At 43.6% G+C, this 26,615-nt stretch overlaps 1 protein-coding gene across 10 annotated transcripts in view; it reads right to left on the reverse strand.

Annotated features, from left to right (window-relative positions):
* The window catches only part of FGGY (FGGY carbohydrate kinase domain containing), a 282,954-nt gene that overhangs the window by 189,588 nt on the left and 66,751 nt on the right, over window positions 1–26,615 (reverse strand). For 6 of the 10 annotated variants that reach the window (XM_039555991.1, XM_039555990.1, XM_039555989.1 and 3 more), the window contains exon 4: window positions 16,189–16,253. The exons of 3 other annotated variants lie outside the window; for them this stretch is intronic. The gene's annotated coding sequence lies outside the window, so the exon portion shown is untranslated. Of the gene's footprint in view, window positions 1–6,069; window positions 6,072–8,110; window positions 8,125–16,188; window positions 16,254–26,615 lie in introns of those variants that run through there. One more of the 10 variants, XM_010408765.3, reaches the window with a different exon arrangement.

The raw sequence follows: 26,615 nt of genomic DNA on the forward strand, positions 1-26,615 counted from the left end.
TACTAAATGTAACAACTTCAGTTTGCTATTTATGGGAATGCTCTTCCTCAAGATGCTTCATAGTAGAGAAATGTAAATACCTCTGAAGTGGTAGTTTCTATAGAGACTTATTTTTCCACTGAATTGTAGAATAAACAGCCCAATTTTCTACAAATCTGGAGCATCTCTCCAAAGTGGCAGATAATGATACTTTACCACTCTGTAGCCACTTATGTCTTTGAAGCTTGCTGTAAATATGAACCACTTATGCCTTTGGGAGTATCCTTAGGTATTATCATTAGCCTCACTAAGAAAGGGAGGTAAAAAGAGCAGGTAAAAGACTTTACACAGAGTAGGGTGGCACTGCTCAGCAGCTTCATGTGCATCACACTTTTACTGCTGGCTCTGTGACAGTTCACCTTATCCCAGCCTCAGAAATGATCAGTTTCACTGCCAGCAAGATCAGGTCTCTCTCAGCAGCAGCTCTGGATTGAGGGCTGAACATGACCCCAAAACAGGCAGCAGGATTTTTTGGAAGCTCAGTCAGTTTTAGCAAGTTCATCTCAGGTTTGCAGTGTGGCTGCTCGGAACAGCCCTGGTCTGGGGCTGGTTTGTCTACAAGACTTGCAGCTTGCAAAAAAACTAATACTGGGAATCCATTTTTCCTGGTGTCAACACAGCCTGAAGAAGCTTCCGTGACAGCAGCCATGAGGAATTTCTGTCCTCCCCTCAGCCCCTTAGGGAATGCTGTGCCCATCCTGTAAGTTGAGGGAAGAAGCTGAAACTCTCCTGGGCAGAACAACCACTCCTGGTTTTTTGTTGCCCTTTTTTACAGGGAACAAACACAACAGCACTTAAAACACAGTGAGAGTGCAAAGCCCCGCTTGCCCATGTGTGTCCCCTGACCCCTTCCCTCTGCACTGGGGCTGTTCCTGCCCCCTAGGCTGCTGTGGAAAGGGGCCTGGGCACCATCATTCATCCCCCAAGGTGTTTAGCTGCCAGATCTCCCTGTGGCTGATTGTGCTGCACATCCCTGTCCCTGCCACCCCAGCCCCGCGCAGATGCCGCGCGTTAGTGCTGAGATCAGTGTGGGAGTCGTCCCTCCTCCACACACCAGATGGTTCTGCGTTTGTTTTTAGTGCTTACCTATCTGCTCCTCGACTCCTGAGAGTCATGTGAATCTGGGAAGGGAAAAAAGAAAAGACTTCCCCAGCAGCTAACAGAAAAAATAATTATCAAGAAGTTTCCTTTTCACGTGTTATCTCAAAACACAGAGAATGTACTCAAGAAGCATTCAGAACTTTCTCAGAAAGGAGGGAAATCAAGAGAGGGGCAGCTATGGAAAGTTCCTCGGTATCCAAACAGTGTGGACAGCTCAGGCAGTGCTCCCTCTGCTCCAGGGACAGATGAGACACCCTTCAGACCAGACTAGATTGGATTAGATTGTCCAGCAATCAGTGCTGGACTAGATTGTCCAACACTTTGGCTGCCTTCCAGTTGCACTGCATAATGAAGAGCAGGTATTTTCCACTTTAACCTTGTCCTTCCTAAACCAGCAGCATTCAAAAGATGGTGAATCTGCCTAAATTAGCAATGACAATCCATCTGATTTCACTCTTTCACTTTTAAGAATGAACATGTTTTGATTTTATCGAAACAAAACAGGTCATATTTCTGCACTACCTGTGAGTAAATGAACCTGTAAATATAAAAATAAATACAAACTAGTGCAAGTGAGGCGTTTTGTGTGTGATATTTCTTCTCTGGACTTTTCAATCCAGTACAGTCCTACTAACTGTTGTGATTTATTCTGAAAGTTGGACAAGATCCAGTTCCTGAGGGTATATAATTATGTCTAAAAATTTTTTCTCCAACTTGATTGCATGAAGAAGCCTTAAAGTGCGACCGACCCATCTGCATTCTCAAGACTTAAAAACAGGAAGGGAAATGGGGAGATCTCCAAATGAATTTGTAAAAAAGCATCTGAGGAGCACCTTGTGAAAGCCTGTCTAAGGTTTGCGGATATCTGACACAGACAAGTGTGGTAGTGCTGACATCCTAAGATAGAAGTTAGGTCATTTTATCCCTGGAGCCTTGGATCCTGTCAGGATTGATGCTCCTTCCCTAGTAACCCTCACTTAGCATGATAAGCAGGCCAGGAGCAAATCCAAAACATGATGAGGTCAAAATTGCATCTTTTACGATCACATTGTTGTGAAGGGAAGCAATAGGAGGCAGCAGCTCAGCTCACAGCAAAGGAGACAATGGCAAAGTATAAAACCTAAAAATAGGGACCTCTGCAACAAAAACACCCTCACCCAACTACGCAAGCAGAGCCACTCTTCCCTGATCCTTCCTTTCCTTTTGTAGATCTCTCCCCCCTCCTGCTTGGGCTTCTCAGCTTTACAGTCAGAGCAATCACAGAGCACACAGAGGGGTGACGTGTGCCAGGCACCAGAACTGGCTCCTGCTTCCTGCGGGGAACTGAAAGGGTGTCCAGCAACTCCTGGAGGTGATGGCACTGCTAAAACCACTGCTGGGGCCTGCAGGGATTCAGCCAGAAGTGCAGCATCTCTTCCAGCGGGGGAGAACAGTTTTGGAAAGACAAGGGTCACCTCAAATCATCAGGCTGGGTATCCTCATGGAAAAAAAACAAGTTTTAGGTTCTTTTCCATCACTGTATTATCTTTCATTTTCTTCCCAAGGCTAGGGCTTGATGAACATCCATTTTCCTTTCCCCACTGCCAGTGTCTGGTGCTCTTACATCCTGTCCCACTTCATCCATATCCCCCCATGCTGCAGAGCCCACTTCTCCCCAAAAGTGGTTTCATTTCCTCCCCCACTTCTCCCACCACCAGAAGCCCTCTTTCCTCCTATTCCCAGCAGAGAGTGCTTTGCTTCCCAGCTGATTTGAATTCCTCCCTCCTTCTGTGGGCGAAGAATCATTCAGAGCAGTGGCATTTCAAACTCTGCAGAGAAGGTAGGTAGTCTCAATCCCAAGTGGGAGTGAGTATCAAATACAGTGGTAGTGGGTGCACCCAACCCCAAGACCAGCAGTTCCCAAACTTTCCTGGTGTTTAAACAGTGCCTAAGGGCTGGATGCTTCCTCCTGGACATTTGTGCTGATGGCAACTACCACAGCCAAAACCAGTGCCATGCTATGTATATATATATAAATATGTAACCTTTAATCTGTAATCTTTGTAGTGTGTATCATTATTATACCATATCATTACATGATACCATTATCATCAATCACAGAAGATTCAGAAAGAAGTTAGAAATATTATCTAGAAGAAAAGACTGTAAAAAAAATGGGGAAGAGGTTTCCATTCCATTTTAACATCTGGGAGGACAGACTTCTTACCATTCAATGCTTCTATTTCATCAATAGTGTCCTTTCTCTGAAGAACCACTGAATGCAACATTTTTAAGCTTGTGGCTTATCAACCAACTACTGTCTTTTCTGCTGAAAGTGGAGTTTAATTCTTGCCTTATCCCTGCAGAGGTGGTCTTGGTTCCTGCATCACCAACAGAGCCCCTTCTAGTTACAGGGTGATTGGAACCAGCAACCACAGAGTCTCACCACAGCACATGTCTCAGTGACATTTTCATTCTGAGTCACCATTTGATTCAAGACAAGAAATAAAATTGCCACTGGTGGAAGTTCTGCATAATTCTTTATCACCTGAGCACATGGAACAGAAAAGCTACAGAATGAATTAGTCTAGAACTTGGTGTGCTTAACAAATGTTGTTTAATGACTCTGTTCAGAACACCTACATGTTTTGTTCCTGTTACTTGTACAGCTCTTACATGTGACAAAGAGACTAATTTTTTAACAGAGGAGGGAGGAGAGAGAACAGCTATGGACTCTTTTTTTACTGAGTATAATAATAGTAATATGGGGCTCTATACCATCTATGTCTCAGTGACTTCTTTTAAACATGCTTAGCCTATAATTGAAGGATAATTTTTCTTACTGCCAACTCCATCAGCTCACACTGACATCAGAAAACCCAACAGTGTTCTGGCTAATGTTTCATCACCAATAAAGAATTTTGAAAACTGAATTTTCCTCTGTGTGCACGAGGATAATCCTTAAAATTATGGCTTTGGTTGTACCCAGCAAAGAGGCTGCAGCAGATACGTGCCCCATCAGTGCCTGTATGCACTGGTGCATCCTGGACATGAATCACAGAATGCCAGAAAGGTTTTGGTTGGAAGGGAACTTAAAGTTCATCTTGTTCCAGCCCCCTGCCATGGGCAGGAACACCTTCCACTATCCCAGGTTGCTCCAAGCCCTGTCCAACCTGGCCATTGACATTTCCAGGGGACAGGGCAGCCACAGCTTCTCTGGGCTCCAAAAGAACCTTTGCAAACAGATGTCATATTGCTTTTTCAGGAGAGTCACCTCTTAGATTGAAAAATCTACTTAAAACCAATAAAACTTTTGTTTTCCTTTGGTCATGCTTTTTTTGTGTCTGATCCTGCCACAGTTCAGATTCCCGTGGTGTAATTAAAGAGACCACAAGTGACAGAGAAAACAAAATATGTGCAAGTGTTACATATAAAAGTATTGAGGACAAAGGTTCTTTTAAAAGCTCAGTTTGGAGCAAACTGACATTGCAGTTTTTCTCACTTGGATTTCAGACAGAGGCTAGCAAAATTTACAGTAACAAACCCTTTAATTCTTACTCCATTCAGAGAATGACTCAGCACTGCAAGGAAAAGCAGCCTAAATGTTGTGAAGTTTTGACAAACCAGCCGAGGAATGAGCAAGCAGGAGTCCAACGTGGAAGCAGTCACAGAGTTTACATCTGAGGAAAACTTTGCTGATTACATTTTGGAGGTGGTTTGTCACAGGACGGCCTCACTGCAAAGTGAAATCCCATGTGTGCATTGAATCCCGTGCCAAAGAATTCCCTTCTGGGTATAAAACTGGTCAAAGAATTCCAGGAAGCCCTTCCTTACAGAGGAAGCTAATTCAAAGTCCCCAAATGCATACCAAAAAAATAACTTTCCTTCCACATTTCTCAATCTCAGGCACCTCCTTCTGCCTTCAGGGTGCCTCCACCACTATTTTCAGAGTCCTCCTCTTTCCCCCATATCCACAGACAGCTGGTCCCGAGGAACTCACTGGCCCAGCCCCCACTTGTCTCCAGCTTGGGATGACTCGTGCTGCTCCCAGATACGTTTCTTGAGAGCAACCCTTTGATAAGCTGCACACTGAGATAACCCCGGGTTCCCTTCGTGCATCTCCTGACAGACCTGTCAATTTGTCCAGCTTCTGGAGGAGACACTGTGAGACCAGGAATGGAGGGGTCAGATGAGGGGTATCAGAGATAAGGATGATGCCAGGATCTGGGGGAGGGCAGGGGGAAAGGGAAGAGGTTATGCAGGACCAGAGGCTGGAGCTGATCACTGTGGAAGATGCTCTGGGGTGAATTTGCAGTGTGGCTGCAAACCTCTGTGACAGCACAGCTGGGAAATCTCAGTGTGAATCCCTTCAGTTTCTACACTTTGCATACAAAAAGAGCATAAATATTTTTCTTCCTCTGGCTAATTCTTATGCAAATAGAGGGAAGTTACAAGTTTTAAGAAGTTGCTGCTCCACTGTCCAGGTTCACATCAAGTCTTTGCTTCACAGATACCAAAACATGAACACATCACGTCTGGGAAGCTTCATTCCAGATCCAGGCTGGATCACAGACAAAAGCTGGCATAACCTCAAACCTCCAGGAGAAGCCATCAGGGGACACTAAGACTGATCTCTTCCTGTGCCTATTGCAACACATCTGCTTGGGCTGGGATTCCGGGCCATCCCCTTTGTGACGAACATCAGCAAGCAGCAGCAGCGTGTGCTCCTGAAGGCTTTTACATCTGCGTCCGACTCACGCTCACTCCAGAGGTTCCTGTTTCATATCCGGCTCTGATGGCTCTGTGTGTATCATGTACATTCATTTCAAGTACACACAGGGGGCACAAACAATTGTAGAAGGATTATAAAGTCTGAGAATTTGTTAGGGGCCAGCTTGGTGTTAAAACCACACTCCCAGTTCACAAATGCACATGGACACTCTGCACCACAGCTTGTATTTGAGAGGAAAGCTAAAGCACAAAAATAAGAAATTTGGTTCCCAGAAACCTTCTAGTGTGCACCTTCAGAGAATTCCTAATTTTCAGAATTGTTACCAATGTGACAAACTGGCTGCTGGAGCCAGCAGCTCTTCCCCATCCCAGTAAAGTGCATCGCCATAAGTCCTTCAGAGGCAGTGATCTCTGTGAGATGGGAACAGAGCAACAACAGACACAAGTGTTGGCTCCAACGAATTTGAAGAGAAACATTTCTCTCAAACAGTTGAAGTGTGTTGCAGAACTTTGAAAATCTTGTAGTTTTCACTTTTCCTTTGGGAAAGAAATATTTTGATTTCTAACAAACAGATCTTTTTGCATCTGAGGCCTGCATGGACACTGCTCTGACGGGGAACACGGCCCTTTTTGCCATCAGAGAGCTCCTGTGCTGCCTATTCCTGCAATTCCAGACAGCAGAGATGGAATTCCAGGCTGCTGTGGGGCGTCCTCAGCTCACACCCACAGAGACTGAACACGCGATTCTCTGCCGACATGATTTTTCCTACATCTACCCCTGTGCTGGGCACTAATCCAGGGAAGTTAAAAACCCTCCCCCATGACACCCACTCAGCACTCCAGTATCTGTTTCCCAATCCTTCTGATAAGTGTGCCTGTTATTCTGTTCTAATCTTCTCCCAAACACACCAGCATGCCCTGAAATGAAACAGCAAAGGAGAACTCAAACTAAGCATTTACCTGCAAGCAATTTTCCAATAAAAAGCAGAAAAATATGTCCCAGTCCAAACCCAACACAGCATCACATCTCCTGTCTGTGCTCCTCAACACCAGGGACCATGTCAGGATATTCATTGAGTACTATACTCAGCAATCAGACACGAAATATTTCATGCAGTAAAACACCAAGGGCAGGTTGTTTGGTTCTGCTTTTCATTCTGCAGGTTACAAATGTTTTGACAAATTTATCTGACTTGCAATCAGTAAATAAACAAGGCCTAAGATACTTGATGAAGGAACTGTATTTCCCTGATAGAAATACTTTCCCATATCATCCCCAAAGGAAATGTAAGTCTTCAGTGAGTAATACACCAGTCCTACTCCCATAGCCTACTCAGTTAGACCCAGATTACCTACATCCCCTGAGCAAGAACTGCAACACAGTTACTGCTGCTTTTCAGTAAAATCTGGGCACAAACCAGACTCTCTGAGTTACCTGGTTAATGCTGTCAGTCACTGTGCTACAGATGTGCTCCTGTGAGCAATGCTTACACCTCCTGTCAGCTCTAAAGGTGTAAGAGTAGAGTGTATCCATGGGAAAGACTCATTACAGATTCCTATTTCAATTTAATCTTCATTTACAAACAACATTTTGGGCTTTAGGACTCATATGCATTCCCTCTCTGAGACAACAGGAAGATCTTCTTTCTTCCAGCTCCCACTATCAGATGTGCCCTAAAAAAATCTCCTGAATTGTTTCAATACCAACACAAGGATTCTTCAGACTGAGGAAGAGAAAGAGAGGGCTGTATACCACATGAGAAAAAGGACTGCTCCTGCATCACTGGTTCTCCTTAGAAACTTAGAGGAGGCTGCTTTGTGCACAGAACTTGGCACTCTGGGAGCATGAAAGCCCTCTCAGTTCACTACAGGCACAGCAGATCCAAATGGATCATGGAGATGGTTATTTGTGTGTATTTATAGCACCTCACAACTCAGGTTGAAGACTGAACATCCAAATAAATGCATCTGAGGAATCAGAGAGTACAGTTTTCTCAGTCACCAAAACTGCTCTGCAATTTTTCATCTCCATTTACATCTGCTTTTCTGTCTCCTAAAAGTGCTTGTATATATTTAACTGCTTCTAATGGACTATAAAGAACTGTGAAGAGTTTACACTTCCCTGAACATGACCTGAAGGCTTCAGATGTATTCAGACAGAAATCACATACTTTATTAAAGATAAATTATGGCACTACAGAATCAGATATAATTAATATAATGTGTCCTCATTCTCCAGGAAGGGAAAAAAGAGAGTGACTATCACTGTGAAATATCAGCTGTGGATTAGACAGAGTAAGAAAGAAAAGGATTAAAATCTGGATTGTGGCTCTTGGTCAGATATGCATCTTTAGTGGAGCAAATTTCACCTAATAAGTCATTTTTCCTCCATCCACCAACCACTAATCTCTGGTAAGTATGTTCCAGGTTACAGACTAGAGTGGAAATCCATGGAAAATGCAGGCAGGGTGCAGATCCTGGATACCTGTATTTGTGGTGCTGTTGACACAGCAGCGGCTCAGGGTGCTCCTGCTCCAGCCACATTTCCTGTTTCTATAAACATGCTCTGTTTGAAAAGGGGCTACTCTGGGCACACATATGCACTTTATGGCCACTCCTGTGCCAACATAAATCAGCCCCAAATGCCATCTCGGTGACATAATGTAGGACTTATGCTTAAGGGAGTCCACATCCATAAGTGAGTGGGTTCCAAAGTAATTAATTTGAGGAGTCCACTTACATTTCAATCTCCCAGCCAGACAGGCTGCCCCGTGGTTCCTTTGGCTTTTTTGCCTCAGACTCCCCAAATTTCACTCTTCCATTTCCTCCACTTCCTCACCTTTCAGGGTCAGAGTTTAACACCGCAAAGGGAAATGAAACAGAGAAAAACAAAACAAAACAAGCTGTGAAGCAGATTAAAGCCACATTTGACATCCAGAGGTACATGGTTCCTTTTTCAGCTGCAGATATGAAGTAGTAACAATTTCGTGTCCGCAACTCACAGTGTAAGCTTGTGTTTTGAAAACAAAGGAGGTTTTCTAAGTGCATCTTTGCTCAAAAAAAAATGTCATGGCTTTTAAAATCTATTCTATTTAATGGTCAAGTCAGCTGAATTCTTAATTACTCTTTTCTAATTGCTTAGAAATGGCCTGGAAAGTAGAGAGAAACCCTCTTACACTTCCCTCCACTCTTGGTGCTCTAAATGCACCATCTCTGAGGGGAAGGTGCTTGCAGAGCAAGCCACAGAAATGTGTGCTTCTGCTTCTTAGAGAGGATGGGTCTGCCAAGGGCCTTCTCCTGAGCAGCACCAAGAGAATTGCCATCAGCCCATGGCTCTTGCAGAGCTCCTGCTCTGACTGCACTGTTCAGCAACATCCATCTGCTCAGAGAAACTCACTCGCTGAGGACAGAGTTCAACTCCTTTCCCAGAAAATTAACTCCTACTACCTTCTGTGGAGGCTGGATCAAATGCAAATGAGAAGACATGCAATTAGTCATGGGATAAAATGGCCCATAGGATTCAAGAGGAGAGATGCTTTACAGGAGGCAATTAGCTTCTGCTTACCCAATTTATACACAGTGCCCTGAGTCAGTGGGCGTGAGGCCATTTCATGGGATCAGCCCTAAGCCAAGGATTCCATGTTTCCCCAGCAGAGAAAGATGGAACTGTTCCCCACAGCCAGCACAAAGGTTCTTAGCTTGGTCCCACATTTCTTCCTATAAGGCCCTCACAGCTCATGAGGAGGTCACAGGGATTACAGCCCATTTTTGCAGATCCCAATCGATTCTGAAACTGCAGTGTTCCCACATTTGTTTGTGCAATACCAGTGCAGAACCTGTTTCTATCAGACAACCTGATTCAATCTTCATGCTTTTTGAAGAAGAGGACAGTGATGATGCGGACATTTCCAATGCAGAGATCTCCTCTGGTTCATTTTAAATATTCAACCTGACCTTCAGAAGGGATCCCAGCTTTGTTTCTGGCTTAGTCTGATGAGTGTGTAGCCCATGCCAGGGCAGACTGAATACTTGAAGCACAGATTTCCTTCTGTAGAGGTCATAATTCCAGCATGATCGATACAGAATGGAGGAATGAGAAGCCAATAAGAGAGGTCAGACTTCATGGACCTGGTGAGAAAGGCCCAGAAAAAAGAGCACAAAACCCTGTAGCAGGGCATGAGATGGCATGGCAGGGACTAACCTTTCCGAGTGAATAAATATTTAAACTTTTACTAAACTACTAACAAGGAAGAACTGAAAGACCCTCACTTCCAAGTGGATTATTGCAGTTCTTCTTTCTCATCCGGGACCCAGAAAATCAAATTTCAAAACCCTCTGCCATGCTTTTGAAAATCTAATATAATTTGCTGAACACCAGTGGCTTTTTCTACAACAGTTTAAATAAACGTGCAACACTTAGCCATGATTATGGAGATCTGAGGGAGGAACAAGATTTTTCTTTTTTACACTTGGGAGTTATTCCTCTGTACTTGCCTTATGTCTGAAGAGATTTAAACAGAGGGGGAAAATGTGGAGGGAGTTATTCAAGGGAGTTATTCAACAAAATAAAAAAGTGCATGTGTACACTCACAGAAGCAAAAAAAAACACGCAGAAAGTTAAGTTTTTTTATAAAAAATCTCCTTTATTTTCGGGGAGAAAATGTGATGATTGCATGATTTTTATGTTTATGTAAAGATAAATGAACAAGTAGAATAACTGAACAAAGCCATTAATCAAGACTAAACTTCCCAGGTACAATTCAACTTAATTTATGGTCATATTGGACCCTCTTGCTCATGTTCAGAGTTTTAAAGGGTGGTTCTGGAGCTCAAAGGCGAAGCAAAAGTAGCTTTTCAACACATCATCCCAAATTCAGAACTGAATTCTGCTGCCACAAGGCAAATGGATGATTCTTCCAACCTGGAGATGGAAGAGCCCTGAAAGAGAATGAACTGCAGGGATCAGCCCCAGCTAACACAGGAACAAGTGAGATGAGAGTGGAGGAGATAAAATGAATGTGCAAGTAGGAAGGAGACACAGCACAGACTGGGAGCTTGTCTAGATTTTTTGAGCTTTTAGGAAAATAAATGTCTTCCATCATGTCCTGTCTCTTGCTTTAGTGATCATTTTGCAACTTCCAAATTTTTATCAGCCAAAAAGAGAACAACACTGTACTTTGCACGTGATGGTAGAACATGCTAAACTGATTGGATGATACCCTGTGCCAGATTAGGGATCTCTCTGGTCCTTCTTGTATCTATGGTTGCAACCACGCACACAAATATAACAAAAAAGTAAAAGGAAGTTTGCAAGAGGCAGCTCTGAGCAAATCTGCCCACAAGAAGTTCCTTTCTTCTCCCTAAAAGTCAAAGCCTCATTTGCACTCTGAAGTAATTCCTCTGCCTTACACAACCCTTAATTATTTCCAATCCTTGCTGTAGTCACTGTAAGTGTCTTCATAAACTGGATAAATGCACCTTTTGGAGGGTTCACTTCTTCCTGGAGATTTTGTGGCAATTAATTTATTTTAAGATCCAGATAGCTTCCAAGATGCCTTAATCAACAGCACATCCTGTCCTCACCACGAAGCTCCTGAAATTTGATGTGTCGAGGCCAGACTCCAAGAATGCAGACAGGTGCCCACAGGAGGGGGCAAAAATGCCAGAATTTCCCAAGCTATTGTAAACATGGGGCCGAGTTCCCTGCCCAGCAGCTCCTGCCACACATTTGGGAAGAGGAGGTTTGAATCCAGCCAGTTATTCTTCCTTATCCTGCTCCAGGGAGCTGCACCACCAGACACCCACCTGGGAGATGTGCTGTGGATGCCCATCTTCCAGCTGCCCCTGGAACAGGATTCTGGCTGTTAGGAAGTCCTTCAGGAAAGACTAAGGGATGAAGAAAGTGGAAACAGAACAGCTGCAGGGATACTCCCTGCCTCTGCTATTCCCAGAAGTTGTGGTCTTGGGGAGAAGGGGCAAGGAGCCTGAATTGATGGGTTTAGGTCAGGGGAAGAGGTGGAACAACTCTTAAGAGTATGTGGGAGGACCTGGGAGATAAAACCAGAGAATTGCTGCAGAGAACCAGAGATCCTTTGGTCAGCATGGGATCATGCAATAAACCAGGAATGAAATCATGGCTTGAGCAACGACTTTGTGCCATCAATACAATCCCGTGGGGAGTAGACATGGAAAGGGTGGACTCAGCCTGGAGTTTTCACACTTAGGAGCACAGGCAGGGAGCCCAGCTAAAGAGCTGAGGGGGGAATGATTTATGAGGACAGAGCTAAATGGTTAAACAACAAGTAAGGGCAGACATAACAATCTACAAATACCCACAGAAGTAAATGTCAAGGAGTGTGAGGAATTTTTGGAACAGCAAGATAAACTTCCCAAGACTAAGATGCAGTGGCTTGTAACACACTTGCCCAAACAGCTAAAGTTTTGGTCATGACTGGCTTGAGCAAAGGATGAGCAAAGGGAAAGGCAAGGAACAAACCTGTGCTGTTCAACACGTGAAAGGGATTATTCAACTCTGTCCCAGGTAAGCTCCAGGTCTCTATCACCAGAGAAGCTACTGGCAATGTTCAGCAAGGTACAGGAGTTGGAGACAGGACTTTGGAGCCCTCCTGCAGCCGCTTTTCCCCTTGGGATTTTTGTGGTAGCAGCAATTACAACTGTGATTTAATCGAGACAGTTTCAGGTTGATTGTACAGATGAAGAAGTCACACAGCTGCTATTGCACAACATCACTCAGAGCTAGAAAGACTACCCACCACAGCAGTGTCACTACAATTAACATCCGATTTGCCCTGGATAAAGGCTGAGTGTTAAAATTGCACCTGATCTCATGCCCGCTTCAGCCCCTGAAATAGCTCTTAACTAGAAGTGAAGTTTGTTCTGTGATGAGCACCTGCATGAGGGGTGAGATCCAGCCCAAGGTCATGTCCCAGGGAGGGAAAGATTTCCAAGGAGGCCTGGGGGATGTGCCTGATGCTCCACATGAGGAAAAAGAGCTGCTAGGGCTACACTGAGCAGCAATACAAGGGAAAGGGAAGGAATGCAAAGCAAAACTCGAACAAACAAAAAGGACCTTGGAGTTTTTTGTTCACAGTGTGGCATTGCAGCTGTGGCAGGGTCAGGAAAAGAGACAGCAAGGTAGAAACAGAGAATGGGATTGGCTCTGAATCCCTCAGACTGCAAAATTATTGCCTCATTAAAGGAAATAAATTAAAGGTAAAGGGGAGAAAAGAGCTCATACACAGTCTTGAATTGTGGTAAGGGGGAGAGGAAAGAGATAAAACAAACCAAAGGCACAGCCACAGGAAACAAATGCAGCCCTAAGATACCCTCTATCTCCTCTTTTCTGACAGATGTCCCATTCCCAGTCCCCGGGGATTGGTTTGTGCACTCAGGAGGATAAAGCAGTTTCCTTACTTCTTCCTGCCTTGATTGAGACACTGGATCACTAACATGGAGTGTTGCTTAACTCAGGGCAGGAACCTACTTCTCGCTTAGCCCTGACTTCTGGAAAACAATCTCAGTGCTGGAGTTCAGTAAAGAGGAGCTACACAACTCCCATGGTGAGGAGGGGACTGAGAGAAACCCAGGGAAGCTGCAGGGGATTTATTTTGGGAGAACATCTTTAGGTGGTCAGGGGATGGTTGTGAGGTTTCAATACATGCACAGAATGAAACCCATTGCTAAAGTGTCCTAAAGAGAAAAGGTGGATTTCAGAACTATTAAAAACAAACTGCACTTTATCTCCCATTTTAAGGCTTGGAAAGAGATGACCATCCTAGGGGAAATGCCACTCAGTGTCACAACAACATCTCAAAGCATTTTGGAGATTTAGGTGTTGATTAATGAGACATTCAGGTTCACAAGCCAAAGAAGCCGGGGAATTCTTTTTGCCAAAGGTTTACAAATGGCAGGCAAAAAATTACTGAGGAAGAAAGGCCTTGTAATTAAATGCTTAACTTGAGATTCAGGTTCTTCTTCTCACCTTAATGCCTAAAACACAACAAGAGGTGCCTTCCATACTTGTAAACACTGTGTTCCTGAAAGGGACAGGATACAGAGTACAGCTCCCAGTCCTCAGCAAGCTGTCAGGAGCCTACAGTGGGAAGAGCTGCCTGACTGTGCAGAGGTGTCATTCCTGTGGTAAATATTTCTAAGAAAATTCAGGTAGTGGTGTGGTACCCAGAATTGTGCCAGGGAGAGATTTTGAGTCTATTGTGTTTGTTTCCTTGCTGAGGAAGAAAAGTGTTTTTCACCTCCCAGACTTCTCTGGGGCTTTTTCTCTTCAAGGTTTTTTAGAAAACTCCTGAGCAGGAAGCTAAAACAATTACCTGAACAGAGCCAAACAGTCTGTAAGCTTTGACTCTCCCAAAGAAGCACTTTTTGATGTACAACAGCTTCCAATGCAGGAGACACCTTCTGCCCTTTAGTTTAGTGGTGTGTTACAACACATCACACTGAAAACTGAGGCAGAACACAAAAAAAGAAAACAATCCTTACAGTGAATCTTTACTTTTGTTGGAATCCTTTTCTGGACGTTTATGGCAACCCATAAAGTTGCTGAAACATGCCTGCTGTATTTTTAATTGTCATTTTAAATGCCAAAACCCAGAAGTCCTGCTTGTATTGTATGTGAACACAGTGTCTGCTTATGTTCAAACCCTCAGGCTCTTTAAATAACTCCACTGTACACAGAGAACGTTGTTCATTTTGTTTTTACAATTTTTGCTCATGTAGAAGGAGCTCTAACGTCCTGAGAACATAAATGTATGTTCATAAGCAAGGAGCGAGATCACAGCTGGAACCTACCTGAGCCTTGGATCGCGTTTCGGCAGCGGCACGGGCCGAAAAAGCCGCTTCTTTCTCAGTTTAATTTACAAGAGCCACAAGTGGAACAGCACATAGCAGACTTACTGACGTAAGGCACAGGTGAGTGCACGTTACAGGTCCAGCTCTGTGCCTGATCCACAGGGAATATCAGGCTGTTTCAGCCAGACTTTAGAGCCATTACCGCCGTAGCCCTGGAGGAACCTGGGCTGAACCCTGGTGTGTTAGTAAAGGTGGCAGCTGCCATAACAGACTTCTGTGTAGGTTACAAATTTGGGGCATAAAATGAGGGTCTTTTTATTGATTCCAGTGAGTTTCGTACCAAGCCTCCATTGTTCTGCCCTAAAGAATAAACCATTAGAGAATTTATAAGCTAATTTGTTGGGTTTTTTTCTTTCAAGGATTAAACAGGAGCGGATTGTAATTTCCTTTAAATGCATCTATTATTCATGAGTATTCAGTAAGTTTTATTATGGGCTTAAAAACAACAGCATATATATCTTTATATTCAATTCCAATCTCCTACATGGGCTGTGAAACTCACATTTTATGTTTAGTTGTGATTGACCATGAAAGTCAGAGGGTAATACGTGTTCCCTGAGTAAAGACACAGACAGGTATCTGGCCAATGTTCATTTTTCACATTAGTTTTCTGTAAATAATCTTACATGCAATTTTGCCACTTCCTCTCTGCAGGAATCTCTGGGAGTAGGTTAGCAAACTGTGGCTTGAAGAAGGCTGACACAGAGTATTTATGAACAGAGAGGAAGTAAATTAATTCCAGCATTTGATTCAACATTGGAGAAAAGCTTTTTGCAGTATTTAATCACCCACAGTAACAAGAGGAGGTACAGTCCCTCCTCTAGCCTGGACCTATTACCAGGAAAGGAAAATTGTGCTGAGTTAGGACTAAAAACAAGGGGTCAAAGAAAGAGACACTTCATTTCTCAGTGTCCATCCCATAATGCCAGTCCTGTAACAGCTGCCACTATTTGTAAAACGTGCAGAAGAGGGATAGGTGGAGGAATGAAGCCAACGCACACAAGGTAACACCCTTTTTAAGCAACCACCACTTTCTGCAATGACCTGTACAAGGGTCATTGGGGGTTTTCCTTCCCTTGGACTCCGGGTTTCCTGAGAGGAAGGAGAGTTGAAATACAGGAACCAGTGGCTGCACACCATTTCCAGCAGCACAGGAGACCTTCCTCACTGACAGTGGTTTAGGAACCACATCTGAATCTCCAAACTTCCTGGTGTTCTCCCTTTGAAAGGAGGGAAGACGGGGGAGGAGATGGGTGGAGAGGGTGAAGAGGTGGTTCTCTTCTTTGAAAGGCCCTGCAAACACGGCAAAACTGCTCCCAAACCCTCAAATCTATGAGGAAAAAAGGTTGTGATACAAGTGGGAAATACAAGAAGTTTTAGCTAATAAAACATGCTGGACTAGCACCACACTTCTGCTTAAAAAGCTGTTTATCATAAACAACAGTTACTTACAGTATCACTGTGAGATCATTAGAGGACTCAGACACTGAAGAGCATCTGGTTCATCTGGGTGAGGCCTGGAAAACAGTGTCACGTATCAGCAAACACCAGCAATCGATGGATTTTTTGTGAGGGCTGTTGGAACAGGAGGAAACGCTCAAACTCACACTGCTGGGCCACTCTGTGATCTAATCCTGGCCAGGGAAAAGAAAATCTGCCCCTCACTACATCTGATAAGAGAAAAACTTCAGTTCCCTAGATAAGAACATCAGTTTGGCTGGGCTGTGTTGCAGATAATTTTTTCTCCTTTCAAAGGGTTAATGGGACCCCAGAGATAATAAATGGATTAAGCAGCTGTGTAGGTGCTCAGGAGATGAATATAGGTTGATTTTTCACAAACTTAACCTATGCAGAGTGAGTCATAATTTGCACCTTGCGTCATACAATAAATGGATCTTTTAAAAGTCAACCCACTGTGAATGGGCTGTGAGCTCTCCAAAAGCAAGAATCCTGCTCTCCTGCCCACAGGAGGATCAAAACAGCTCTTCTCCCTAGGTTACAGTGTGATGGCAATAACAGGGACCAAACAAACAACTCCATGTTGTGAGTTTGCCACGTCGCTCTTAAAAGGTCAAAAGGTTTTGACTGAAACAACAGTTTTTGTTTCATGAAAGATGAATTCTGAATCATAAATGTGTATTAATCTCATTGCTGCTCCTGCTGTGCCTTGCAACGCTGCTTCTTTTTTCAATTATGCCTTGCATCAACTTTTTAATTAATACCTATGCTAGGAAAACCTTGAAAGTTTTGATAAATGACATCTGCTTTTGAGCATTTCAACCGTACACTTCTGTGAGAAGGAAATGGTTCTATTTTGTAGTCAGCCAGGAGAAAGAAAAGCAAGTAGAGAGGAGGTCTACATGTTCACAGGGATCTCAGCACTGAGCAGACAGAATAATCATCTTTTGTTGAATACGAACATAACAAAAAACAAATCCAACAATTGCCTTTTGTTCTGAGCAAGAAAGGCAGGGCTTTAATAGTCTTTAAACGAGATAGAAAATTTCCATCCAAATGGAACCATGGAGTAGGTAGACACATTACAATGTTTTGGAGTTCAGTGATTAAATTTAATACTGTGCCAGGCAGTGATTAGTTGATGAAGGGTGTTCAAAACTAGAATAGAAACAAGGGAAGTGTGGCTCCAGTTTAGCTCTGGGCCTCCCCAGCAGTTTTGTGTTCAGCTTTCTACTTTAATAGCAGTGTCAAACAAAAAAAAATTTGGTTTGATTTATTTCCCTAAGGAAACTCAGTGCAACTGTAAACACATAAAACTTCAGCATTCAGTGTCAGATCCCAGAAAGGACCTGAGGTACCAACCAAAGCACAGACACACATCCTCTTCTTCAGTACTTCTCCACCTTGCTACCTCAATCCCTGCACTCAGAGCCCAGGTACATGTGAATCCTATTAGTAAGCACTGAATTTTCCCAAATCACTGTGCAGGAGACCCCTAATTAAGGCTTCTGAATCCCAGCCTCAGAGCTGGGTGCCTGTGTCCCTTACAGATGTTTGCCTTAGTGCATTAACCCCCCTGGTGAGCCCAGTATGACGCATTGTCCTTAACACTGTACAAAGATGACAAATCCCCCTGGAGAACAGGAGAATAAATCCCTTTTAACTTGGCTGTGACCTCTCCTAAGCCAGCCCAAGCCAGCCCATGAGCACATGGTGTTCTGAGAAGTCACAGCGCAACCTGAGCCCAGTGGGTACAGGTAGATCAAATCAACTTCACCAGCAGACTTCACCAGCTTTGCAGAGGATGTGAAAGTTCATCTCCTGGGTTTCTCAAATGGAGAATTACCCCCTAAATTCTGACCAGAGACCTTTGAAGGAATTAAAATTTTCACTTTTTTTTTTTTTCTTTTCAGTTCTTTTCTTCTTCCTTTCCTGTCACCACCTATTCCTACAGTCCAAGCAAAGGCCATCATCATTCTAATTTGAAGCAAGTCCTCTTACATTAATACCTATTTTGGCCCAGACCTGCTCTTTGCTGCATTAGTATAAATCTTTTGTCTTTTCATGGACTTTCTCCAACTATATTCTGGTCTAAGCAAGATTAGAATCTTATTTTGGTGATAATTTGTAGGGTTATGCTAAAGGTCAGCATCGTGCAGGCCACAGATCTTGGTGAAATCTCATCTATTCCAGGGGGAGAGAATTTACAGTTACAATTTACTATAATAGTAACATGATTTTTTTTAAAAAATGATAACTTGTAGATAATGTTTCAAGCTTCTCCTTGAAATCTTAAAATCCATCCATCAAGTAACAATAATTAATCACCAAACATGTTAAGTATTCAAAAAAAGTGTGGATATGGCACTTGAGGACGTGGTTTAGTGGTGAACGGGGTGGTGGTGCTGGGTTGACAGTTGGATTTGATGATCTCAGAGGTCTTTTCCAACCTTAACAACTCCATGATTCTGTGTTATGTGTGTGAAGTTAGTTGCAGCTTTCACTACAAGGAAGTAAAACAAAAAAGTGTAGGAAAAACTGTGTTGGAGTCTATTTAACACTTCAAATGAATGCTTGTGTAAAGCTCCTCTCGGATTCCTCCATCACAGGCAACTTCCCTGACTGCCAGAAGGCCTGGGAGCTTTTCCCATCAATGTGAGAAGCAAGAGATTTGCACCTTAACAAAAATTTCCAACATACTCTTCACGTATTATTTGTGCTCCAGGTGGTGGTAAGACATAAATCCTGGAAGTTCTCTCCACAATGGTCGAATGCCAAGAAATGGAGCAGTTTACTGGAACAGCAGCAGTTTCTGATGTCTTTGCAATGCCAGTTTCAACTAGAAAGGTACAATATTTTATATTCTGAGAAGCTGAGCTAGACCATTTTGGCAAAGAGTCTGTCTGCCTACCAAGGGTGGGGTAGGTATTTACTATCTCTATAATGACTTCCTACTGCAAGTGGGTCAGGTAATTCAAATAACTCGCCAGAACTGCCCTTGGTGGAGTCTGGTGAAGTCTCGCCTGTAAGTAAATAGTCCCTGAGCTGCAGAGGGCACATCCTCTGTCATGTGATGTCTCAGCCGTTTCCTGGCACTGCCCCTCCGACAAATCCTTCACTTTATCTCCCTCCCATTGTAATAGTTTCACCGCTGCTGCTGCTGCTGCTGCGCTTTTTGCTGTCAGTGGCCTGCTGTGAACTGGAAAAACACCTGCTGAAAAGACCAGTCAAGTACTTAAATGATACCAGAGGCTCCTCCTTCCTCTGCCTCCATTATGGGCAAGCATCCAGTCTGTCAGTTGTGCTTGCCCAGCTCCAAACCAAATGTTTCAGCATCTGGCCTGCACAAGTCATCAGGTTTAAACAAAAACTGCAGCAGAAGATTAGCTTGTTGCCTGTGATCAGTGCAGTGCTTGGCTTTCCCTCACACTGAACCTCGATGCCTGATGTTCAAACATGTGGATCATGTTCGTTCTGGCATTTGGAGTGGGGTAAAAGGCACTGTCTGTGTCTGTGGTGAGGTGGGAAATCCCAAATTCGGCAAGCTTGCAGAGGTGCTGCCTTGCACAGTGGTTGAAATGTTAAAAGAGAGGTATGAAGCAGCTCAAATAATAAGAAATAACTACCAGCTCCTACATGGCTCCTTGAGGCACTGTGGATGGAGAAGGATGTGGCAAATTAGGCAAATTAGGGCCAGGAGTTGGACTTTGATGATACTTGTGGGTCCCTTCCAACTCAGGATATTGTGTGATCCTATGAAATCTCCCTTTGCACAAACAGCCTCTCCTGAGAGCTGCTGGGGAAGGACACACAGGTCATTGAAAGAACCTGCAAGCATTCATTATATGCTTGTTTGCCAAAAACACAGTGGCATGGCTTGGTTCACCATAAACATTTTGGGCAATGCTCTTTATATTGTACCAATAACTAAAACCAATCAGCAAAAACAAAAAGATGTTCAAAGACTCTCATGAGCTCTGGGTTAGATGGATGCATTCTGGGGAACAGCTTCATGGATTTTGGCACTGTAGGGTAGCTTTTTAAAACAAAATTTCCAAAAATGAACAAGTTATTTCATAGATGAACTGTGTTGTCATAAAAAGTTTTGCTTGTCTATCTTTCCAAACAAGCACACTCCTGTAAAGAACAAATGAATGTCAACATTATTCCAAAATGTGTTAGAAAATTAATACTGCGCCCGTGTGTCACTTCAAAGTACTCTGTTTTGATCTTGCCAAGGTTATCCCAGTGGCTTTACCCCACAAAACAAGCCACAAACACAGCAGTGAATGAGTCAGGACGCAGAGCTGACTCTAAGAGCAGGAGCAATGCCTCTGGAGAGCGCGGCCAGCGGCAGGCATGGAGCAGAGCTAAGGGTGCCGTGCGCGGTAACAGCTGAATGAGCAATGACTGGCAGAAAGAGGGAACACTTTGCTGTAAAACTTTTATTTCAAGCTCCTCCACTTCCCATCAATGCAAAAGGCTCTCTCAGGGTCAGGAACACCCGATCTGATGGACCCAAGTCTGCACTGGGAAGACGTGAGCCACACGATGCACGCCCTGAGCGGGAAGGTGGCCCACAGGCCTCGGCACTTCTGAGCAGGGCTTTGAAAACAGTTTCCAAGGGCCCTACACAAAAAGTCCTTTCAATAGTGCTCCATAAAACACACCTGAAGAAAGCCCGTTAGCTCCACGCTCTCTGTTTAGCTCAAGTGTTGTTTTTTCACACACAGAAACACGTGTACAGACTTAGTGCACCATACAATGCCCCACTAAAGGCATCAAGTGCTGGTTATAACTCCATCCAAGATCAACAAGGTCTTTTTCCACAAGCAACCCTTTGTGTTTGGGAAGCCTTTGCCCTGAATTTTACTGTCTCCAAGTCAACTAACAGGTGCTCTGCAGTCAAACGTGAGCTATTTAAGTGCAACCTGCATAACAACTTGCCAGGCTGGCAGGCAACCTTAAATAGTAGTTAGGGACTGGAATGGGTAAGTTTTATGCAGACAAACAGAAACACTCCCAACAGGAAAAGAAGGGGGGGGGGGGGAGGAGGAAAGGAAAATGATATCTTTTTTGGTTTCCATTTAGTTTTCTCTTTAATATGTTGGCATAATATAACCCTCAAAGAAGAGAGCGAGGCTCCCAAAACCAGACACCATGATAATCTGACATTATACAGTGGTTGTTTTTAAAATTTTCCAGTTTTGCTTTGGACAACAACATAATGTGCTGATTGTATATGGGATATTCTCTCCACTTGCACGGGGCACCGATAGCCTTTACTGCTAATACTGGAAGTGTGTTATTTCAGGCAATTTGACTTATATTTTTTTTTCCCTGGAGAAAGCACTTTGGGGTAGGAAAAAGAAAAAGTGAAAAAGCTTTCTTAGCTAGATGCCAGATGTGTCATTTTGCATTGTAAAGCCACACCACAATTTATAAGCCACGCAACTGCTCATTTGTGTACCATTCCCAGATCAGATTTTTTAAGTCTGTTTCTGGGATCAGTGCATTGTAAAGCATGAAATGTGATGTTTATCAAACAAAAGTCATACCCATTTGGGATGCTATACAATTACTCAAAGGTCAAATACACCTCTGCCTAAGTGTTAAGTTTCCAGGCAGTGAGGGAATTGTATCATTCAGGAGATTGTAACATTCCTGTAAGTGCCATCATTTCTGCTACTGGAATGTTTCAGTCTGCATAAAAACAAACGCTTACCTCTTCTCTCTCCTCTTCTTCCCCTACACAGCTACTGGCACTGTGTCTTTTTACATTTAATCATAACTATTGATATTTGTGGGGCATGGGCAGGACAGACACAGAAGAGAGATGTTCCTGGGCACTGCTGGTTGTGAAACAGGAGACACAGGGAGCAAGTCCAACCCATAAACAGCACCTATGGTGTTATAATAACAAAAAATAGATTTACTTTTATTGTGTGGTCTTAACACACATTATACCAGGCCTGGGAACACACAGACACAGGAACAGCCACTCCAGTGAGAGTCAGGAGAGCTTCAACTACTGCCTAAAAACCCACAAAGCATCGTGGATGCAGCTGGAAGACAGACAGCACCTTCCCATGGGCAGTGGGACGTTTACTGGGATATACAGATCTCTGCATGTGAACTGGCTCTGCTTGCAGCAAAAAAAGGCATCTCTTGTGCACAACTGGCTGGAACTCGATGGCACAGGGAGGGCAGATGAGATCACTTCACCTGGCCTGGCCTGCCAGACAGCCCCAGCTCAGCTGGTGCAGTTTTGCTCTTTGAACACTTGCTCAGTATCAGTTGTGGAACAGTTTATCAGCGTGGGCTGCTTCCGTAGATACAGTTGTGACCCCTAAGAGTAGAAAAACTTGTTTTGTTGTAGTGGAGGGATTTTCCTGAACTAGGTTAAATAATATTTATTGAACTAAAGTCCACAGTTGCTGGAGCTGCTCTGGATTGACATGAGCATGGCTGAGATCTTTCATCTTTTCTTTCATCTGCTACAATGCAGAAAATCACTGTCTGTTCATTTTTGTATTCCTTCAACCTTCAGACCAGAAACTCAGAACTGGCTTTCTGGATCCCTTGATCTGTCAGACAGAGAAATCTGACAATTCCTCAAACCACAGGAAACTTAAAAATAGCACTTGTTCCAGCACAGCTAGACAGTGTTGTTCTTGAAATCTGGGTTAGAAAATACTTACAGGGTTTCTGAAAGAGAGAAGCCTGAAGCAGAATGTCTCTATTACTGCATTCCTTTATTTAAACAATTAACCCTGTGAACAGAAAAGCTACTGAAGCTGGATTTGCTACCGATTTTTTTCCTTTAGACTAATTCCTACATGGATTCCCCAGTGTCTAGTAAGTGTTTTTTCTCTACTCCAATAGAGGGGGGAGAGGGGGAAGCACAAGAAAGGGAGACAGCTTGGGCCTCTGCACTGTATTCAACTTTTTATTTTCACTAAACACCTGGGACTTTATTTTCAAGACCTCTACCCTTAATTGGAAGAACAGGTTGAAAAGTTACTGGAGGAGAGATCCAGACATTTCTTTATCCTCTCTGCCCTGCAAGTTTTATCATCTAGGGAAGCAGGTGCTGGTGACAGTTGTGCAGGAACTCACCAGAGTATTGTACAAGGAACTTGTTAGGATTTCTTTTGGGAAAGTAGGACACAGGCCTCACCTGGCACTAATCAATAGCCTCTACTGAATGCAGCAATTCTGTATTTATTTACCCTTCACCCTCACACTTCAGAGGGGCAACCATGCTGTTTCCCCTGGAGGAGATGACTCTCAGATTCATCTAAATTCAATTAATAGCTCCAGATTTGAACTCAGATGGATGCGACTACGAAGTGCTCCTCCCTGCTAAACATGCCCACTGAAGGGTTTTATTAGCCCACACAGCAACTCCTTCCTCCCTGCTGGAGCACACGTGGATTTAGGGATCTCCCTGGCCAGCAAAAAAAAACCACTCCCTGTTGGTACAGACTAACAAAACAATGAAAGTAGAGCAATAGTTGTGTCACCTTAATCCAGTGCAGGGACCTAGAATTACTTAATATGCATTTGCCTATTTTAAGCAGTCCCTCAGTATGGTACACTTCTTCTCTTGCCCCTTTTTACACACCAGTTGCAATATTTGAATGACTTCCACCGCATTTTCAATTACAATGTGCTTGTGAAAGCCTACAGTGTCTTGTTCATAATCCTTTTTAAGTACAGACTATCAACAAGGTCTGTAAGTGTCCAGACAGGAGCTACCCAGAGTGAAGAGGTTATGATTTGCAAATGATATTTCTTTTCCAGGTGGATCAGTATGTGTTTGGGAAAAAGTCTGCTATCTTTTGGGAATGTTTCCAGTTAACTCCACACTAACCACATTTGACTTGCTTGGTTCTGCTTCAAGAACTGAAAGTAGCTTGGCTCCAGCATTAAATAACCGAGCAGGAAATAGCAGAAGGTTTACCATATACAGGCTGGCCAGGGGTGGAGCAACAGATTGAACTAAAAATACAGCAAAGATTGGTTTAGGGACATTCAGATTGGTTCCAATTCAATTAGGAGATATACAAGCTCCCAGTACTGGTGATTAAGTTATCTTCATTGAAAACACATTGACATATTCAAATGTCACCATGCTTCAAAAAGGGAAGTGTGGAGACATAAAAGCTTAATGTCCTAAAATGAGGATCTGGTCAAAAAATGCTTTCTGCACTTTGTCAGCCTGTCCCCAGGCCCTGCAGCAGGCAGGGTGCTTCCTCTGCCCCATCCCACACACAAGTAAAAGCATTGGAGGAAACTTTTAGCTGCAGCAGAAAATTCACTAATAGTGCTAATCTCGTAAGTTTAATCATGGGTGGGGATGGTGTTGATTTTGAAACCACAGGAAAGATAGGAATAGCTTCAACACTCAGATGAAAATGGGCAAGCAAAATACAATGCTGCAAATTCAATATAAATATACAATATAATACAAATACAAATTTTGAGGAAAATTTTGGCAAGGCAGTAGTTGTAAAGTCCCAAGTCTTTAGAAGCAGAGACTTTAGTACCAAAATAGCCTTACAATCAATATTTAAAATCCTTCAAACTACTGTCCAATCTTTTAATTAACTTGCTAGAAAGGTGAAATAAAAGAGTTTATGCCCTCATTTACCTCTGATGAACACTGAGGTAGCATCAGTGCAATCAATGAACCAAGGCAAAACCAGCAGAAATGAAACCCAGTTTCACACTTGGGTAGCAAACTCCAGGTTTGTCCCGATATTATTCTTTCAACACCAAATATTTTACTGTCTCCCAATCACATTCCGGACAAATGAATCCTACTCCAGATCTTAACTGGACTGCAAAAATAAAACCTCGACAGCTCATTTATTGATACAGTGAAATATCCAAACAAGTAATTTTATTGCTATGAAGGAAAATATAACAGCTGGAAAAATAAACCTCCAGCTGTCATTGAGAGTTTGGCTACACAGACAAAAAAACGTGAAATGGCTGAAACAAATAGAAAAAGCCCTTCCCAAGGAATGCTGAGAATCAGAGCCCCAGTTGCTCTGATTCCTGGCAGATCCATGTGGCTGTTGGGTTTGATGGATGAAGAGATACGAAGTCAGGTGGGAAAGTGCCCCCCTGAAAGTAAATCCACATTGTATCTAATCCCCTAGGGAGGAAAACTGTGGGAAAAAAATATTGTTGGCAGAGTCTGAGGCAGGAAAGCTGCCACACTACTCTGCTGTACCTTGGAGGAAAACAGGAGCCCAGATGTTAACACAGGGTCTCCCTGGCCTGGAAAAAGACAAGGCAAAGAATACCTATCCAAGAAAGTTACTCCTACCATTATCAGTCTTCCCAGTTCTATTTAAAGAAAGCAAAAGGGCCAAGAGAAGAAGCTGTTTTGCAGCTCTGCACAAACACCCGCAGATAAGGGTGGTACCAGGTGTCAGCTTGCCCTGCAAAGTCACTGAAATGTCAAGGATTGTTTTTCCTCTACTCCCTTTCTCTTTCCTCCGACTGGGAACTGCCAATGTTTATTTAAAAGATATCCCTCGTATTTGGCAAGAATGCCAGCGGGGCAGACGTTAATGGATTATTCTTTGGGGCTGGCAGCCTGCCAAGGTGATAAGGATAGCCTGCCTGCCCCAAGGCCCAGAGCCGTGCCATTAACAGGGGAGGCAGCAACGCGATCGCCCGGCCAGATGCTCTGCTCTACTGAGCGCAGCAGACTTTAAAAGCTGCCTCCAACTTACATTTGATCTGACCTATAAAAATAATTAAATAAGTAAAGAGGCAGACACGGGCTATAGAGGGGCACTAATCCATCAGCAAGGCCCAGGTCTGGTGCTTCTCTTTGGCAGCAGCGTGGAGAATTTGCTCAAACCACCGTGAAGTCCCTGCGAGTGTTTCTGTTCCCTCCTCTGCCCTTGAACTAGATCTCAACCTGGGAGCCCTGAACTTGCCCGCTAAAAGCAGCACAAGTGAGGGACCTCATTGTACTGCTGCAGCTGAGCAGTGGAATGACAACTAAAGCAGACCTCGCTTGAGCTCTGCTCGGGAGAGGAGGAGCCTGGCTTTGTGCAGCGATCCCCACAGTAACACGCTTAATGCCAGTACCCCCTGAGAAGGCGAGCCCGAAGGAATGTGATATTCTGTGTCTTGAGATATATTTAGATTAACATTGTTTACTATTAATCTTCTCTGCAAAGCCCTTTCTTTCCCAACAGACAAAAAAAGCCCAGGATCGCTCCACCCCTATTGTCATGTGTTTTTTGGAAGACAACCTTTTCCGTGGCCCACCAGACAGCACAGACTATAATTAAGGTGCTTATAATACAATTTAGTAAAAGCAAGAGCTGGGGCACAGTAGCATTTACTGCTGTGATTGAAAGCCTTAAAGGTTCTGTGGAATTGACCAAGTA

This window comes from Corvus cornix, chromosome 8 (assembly GCF_000738735.6).
Source record: "Corvus cornix cornix isolate S_Up_H32 chromosome 8, ASM73873v5, whole genome shotgun sequence".
In the NCBI taxonomy this organism is placed as follows: Eukaryota; Metazoa; Chordata; class Aves; order Passeriformes; family Corvidae; genus Corvus; species Corvus cornix.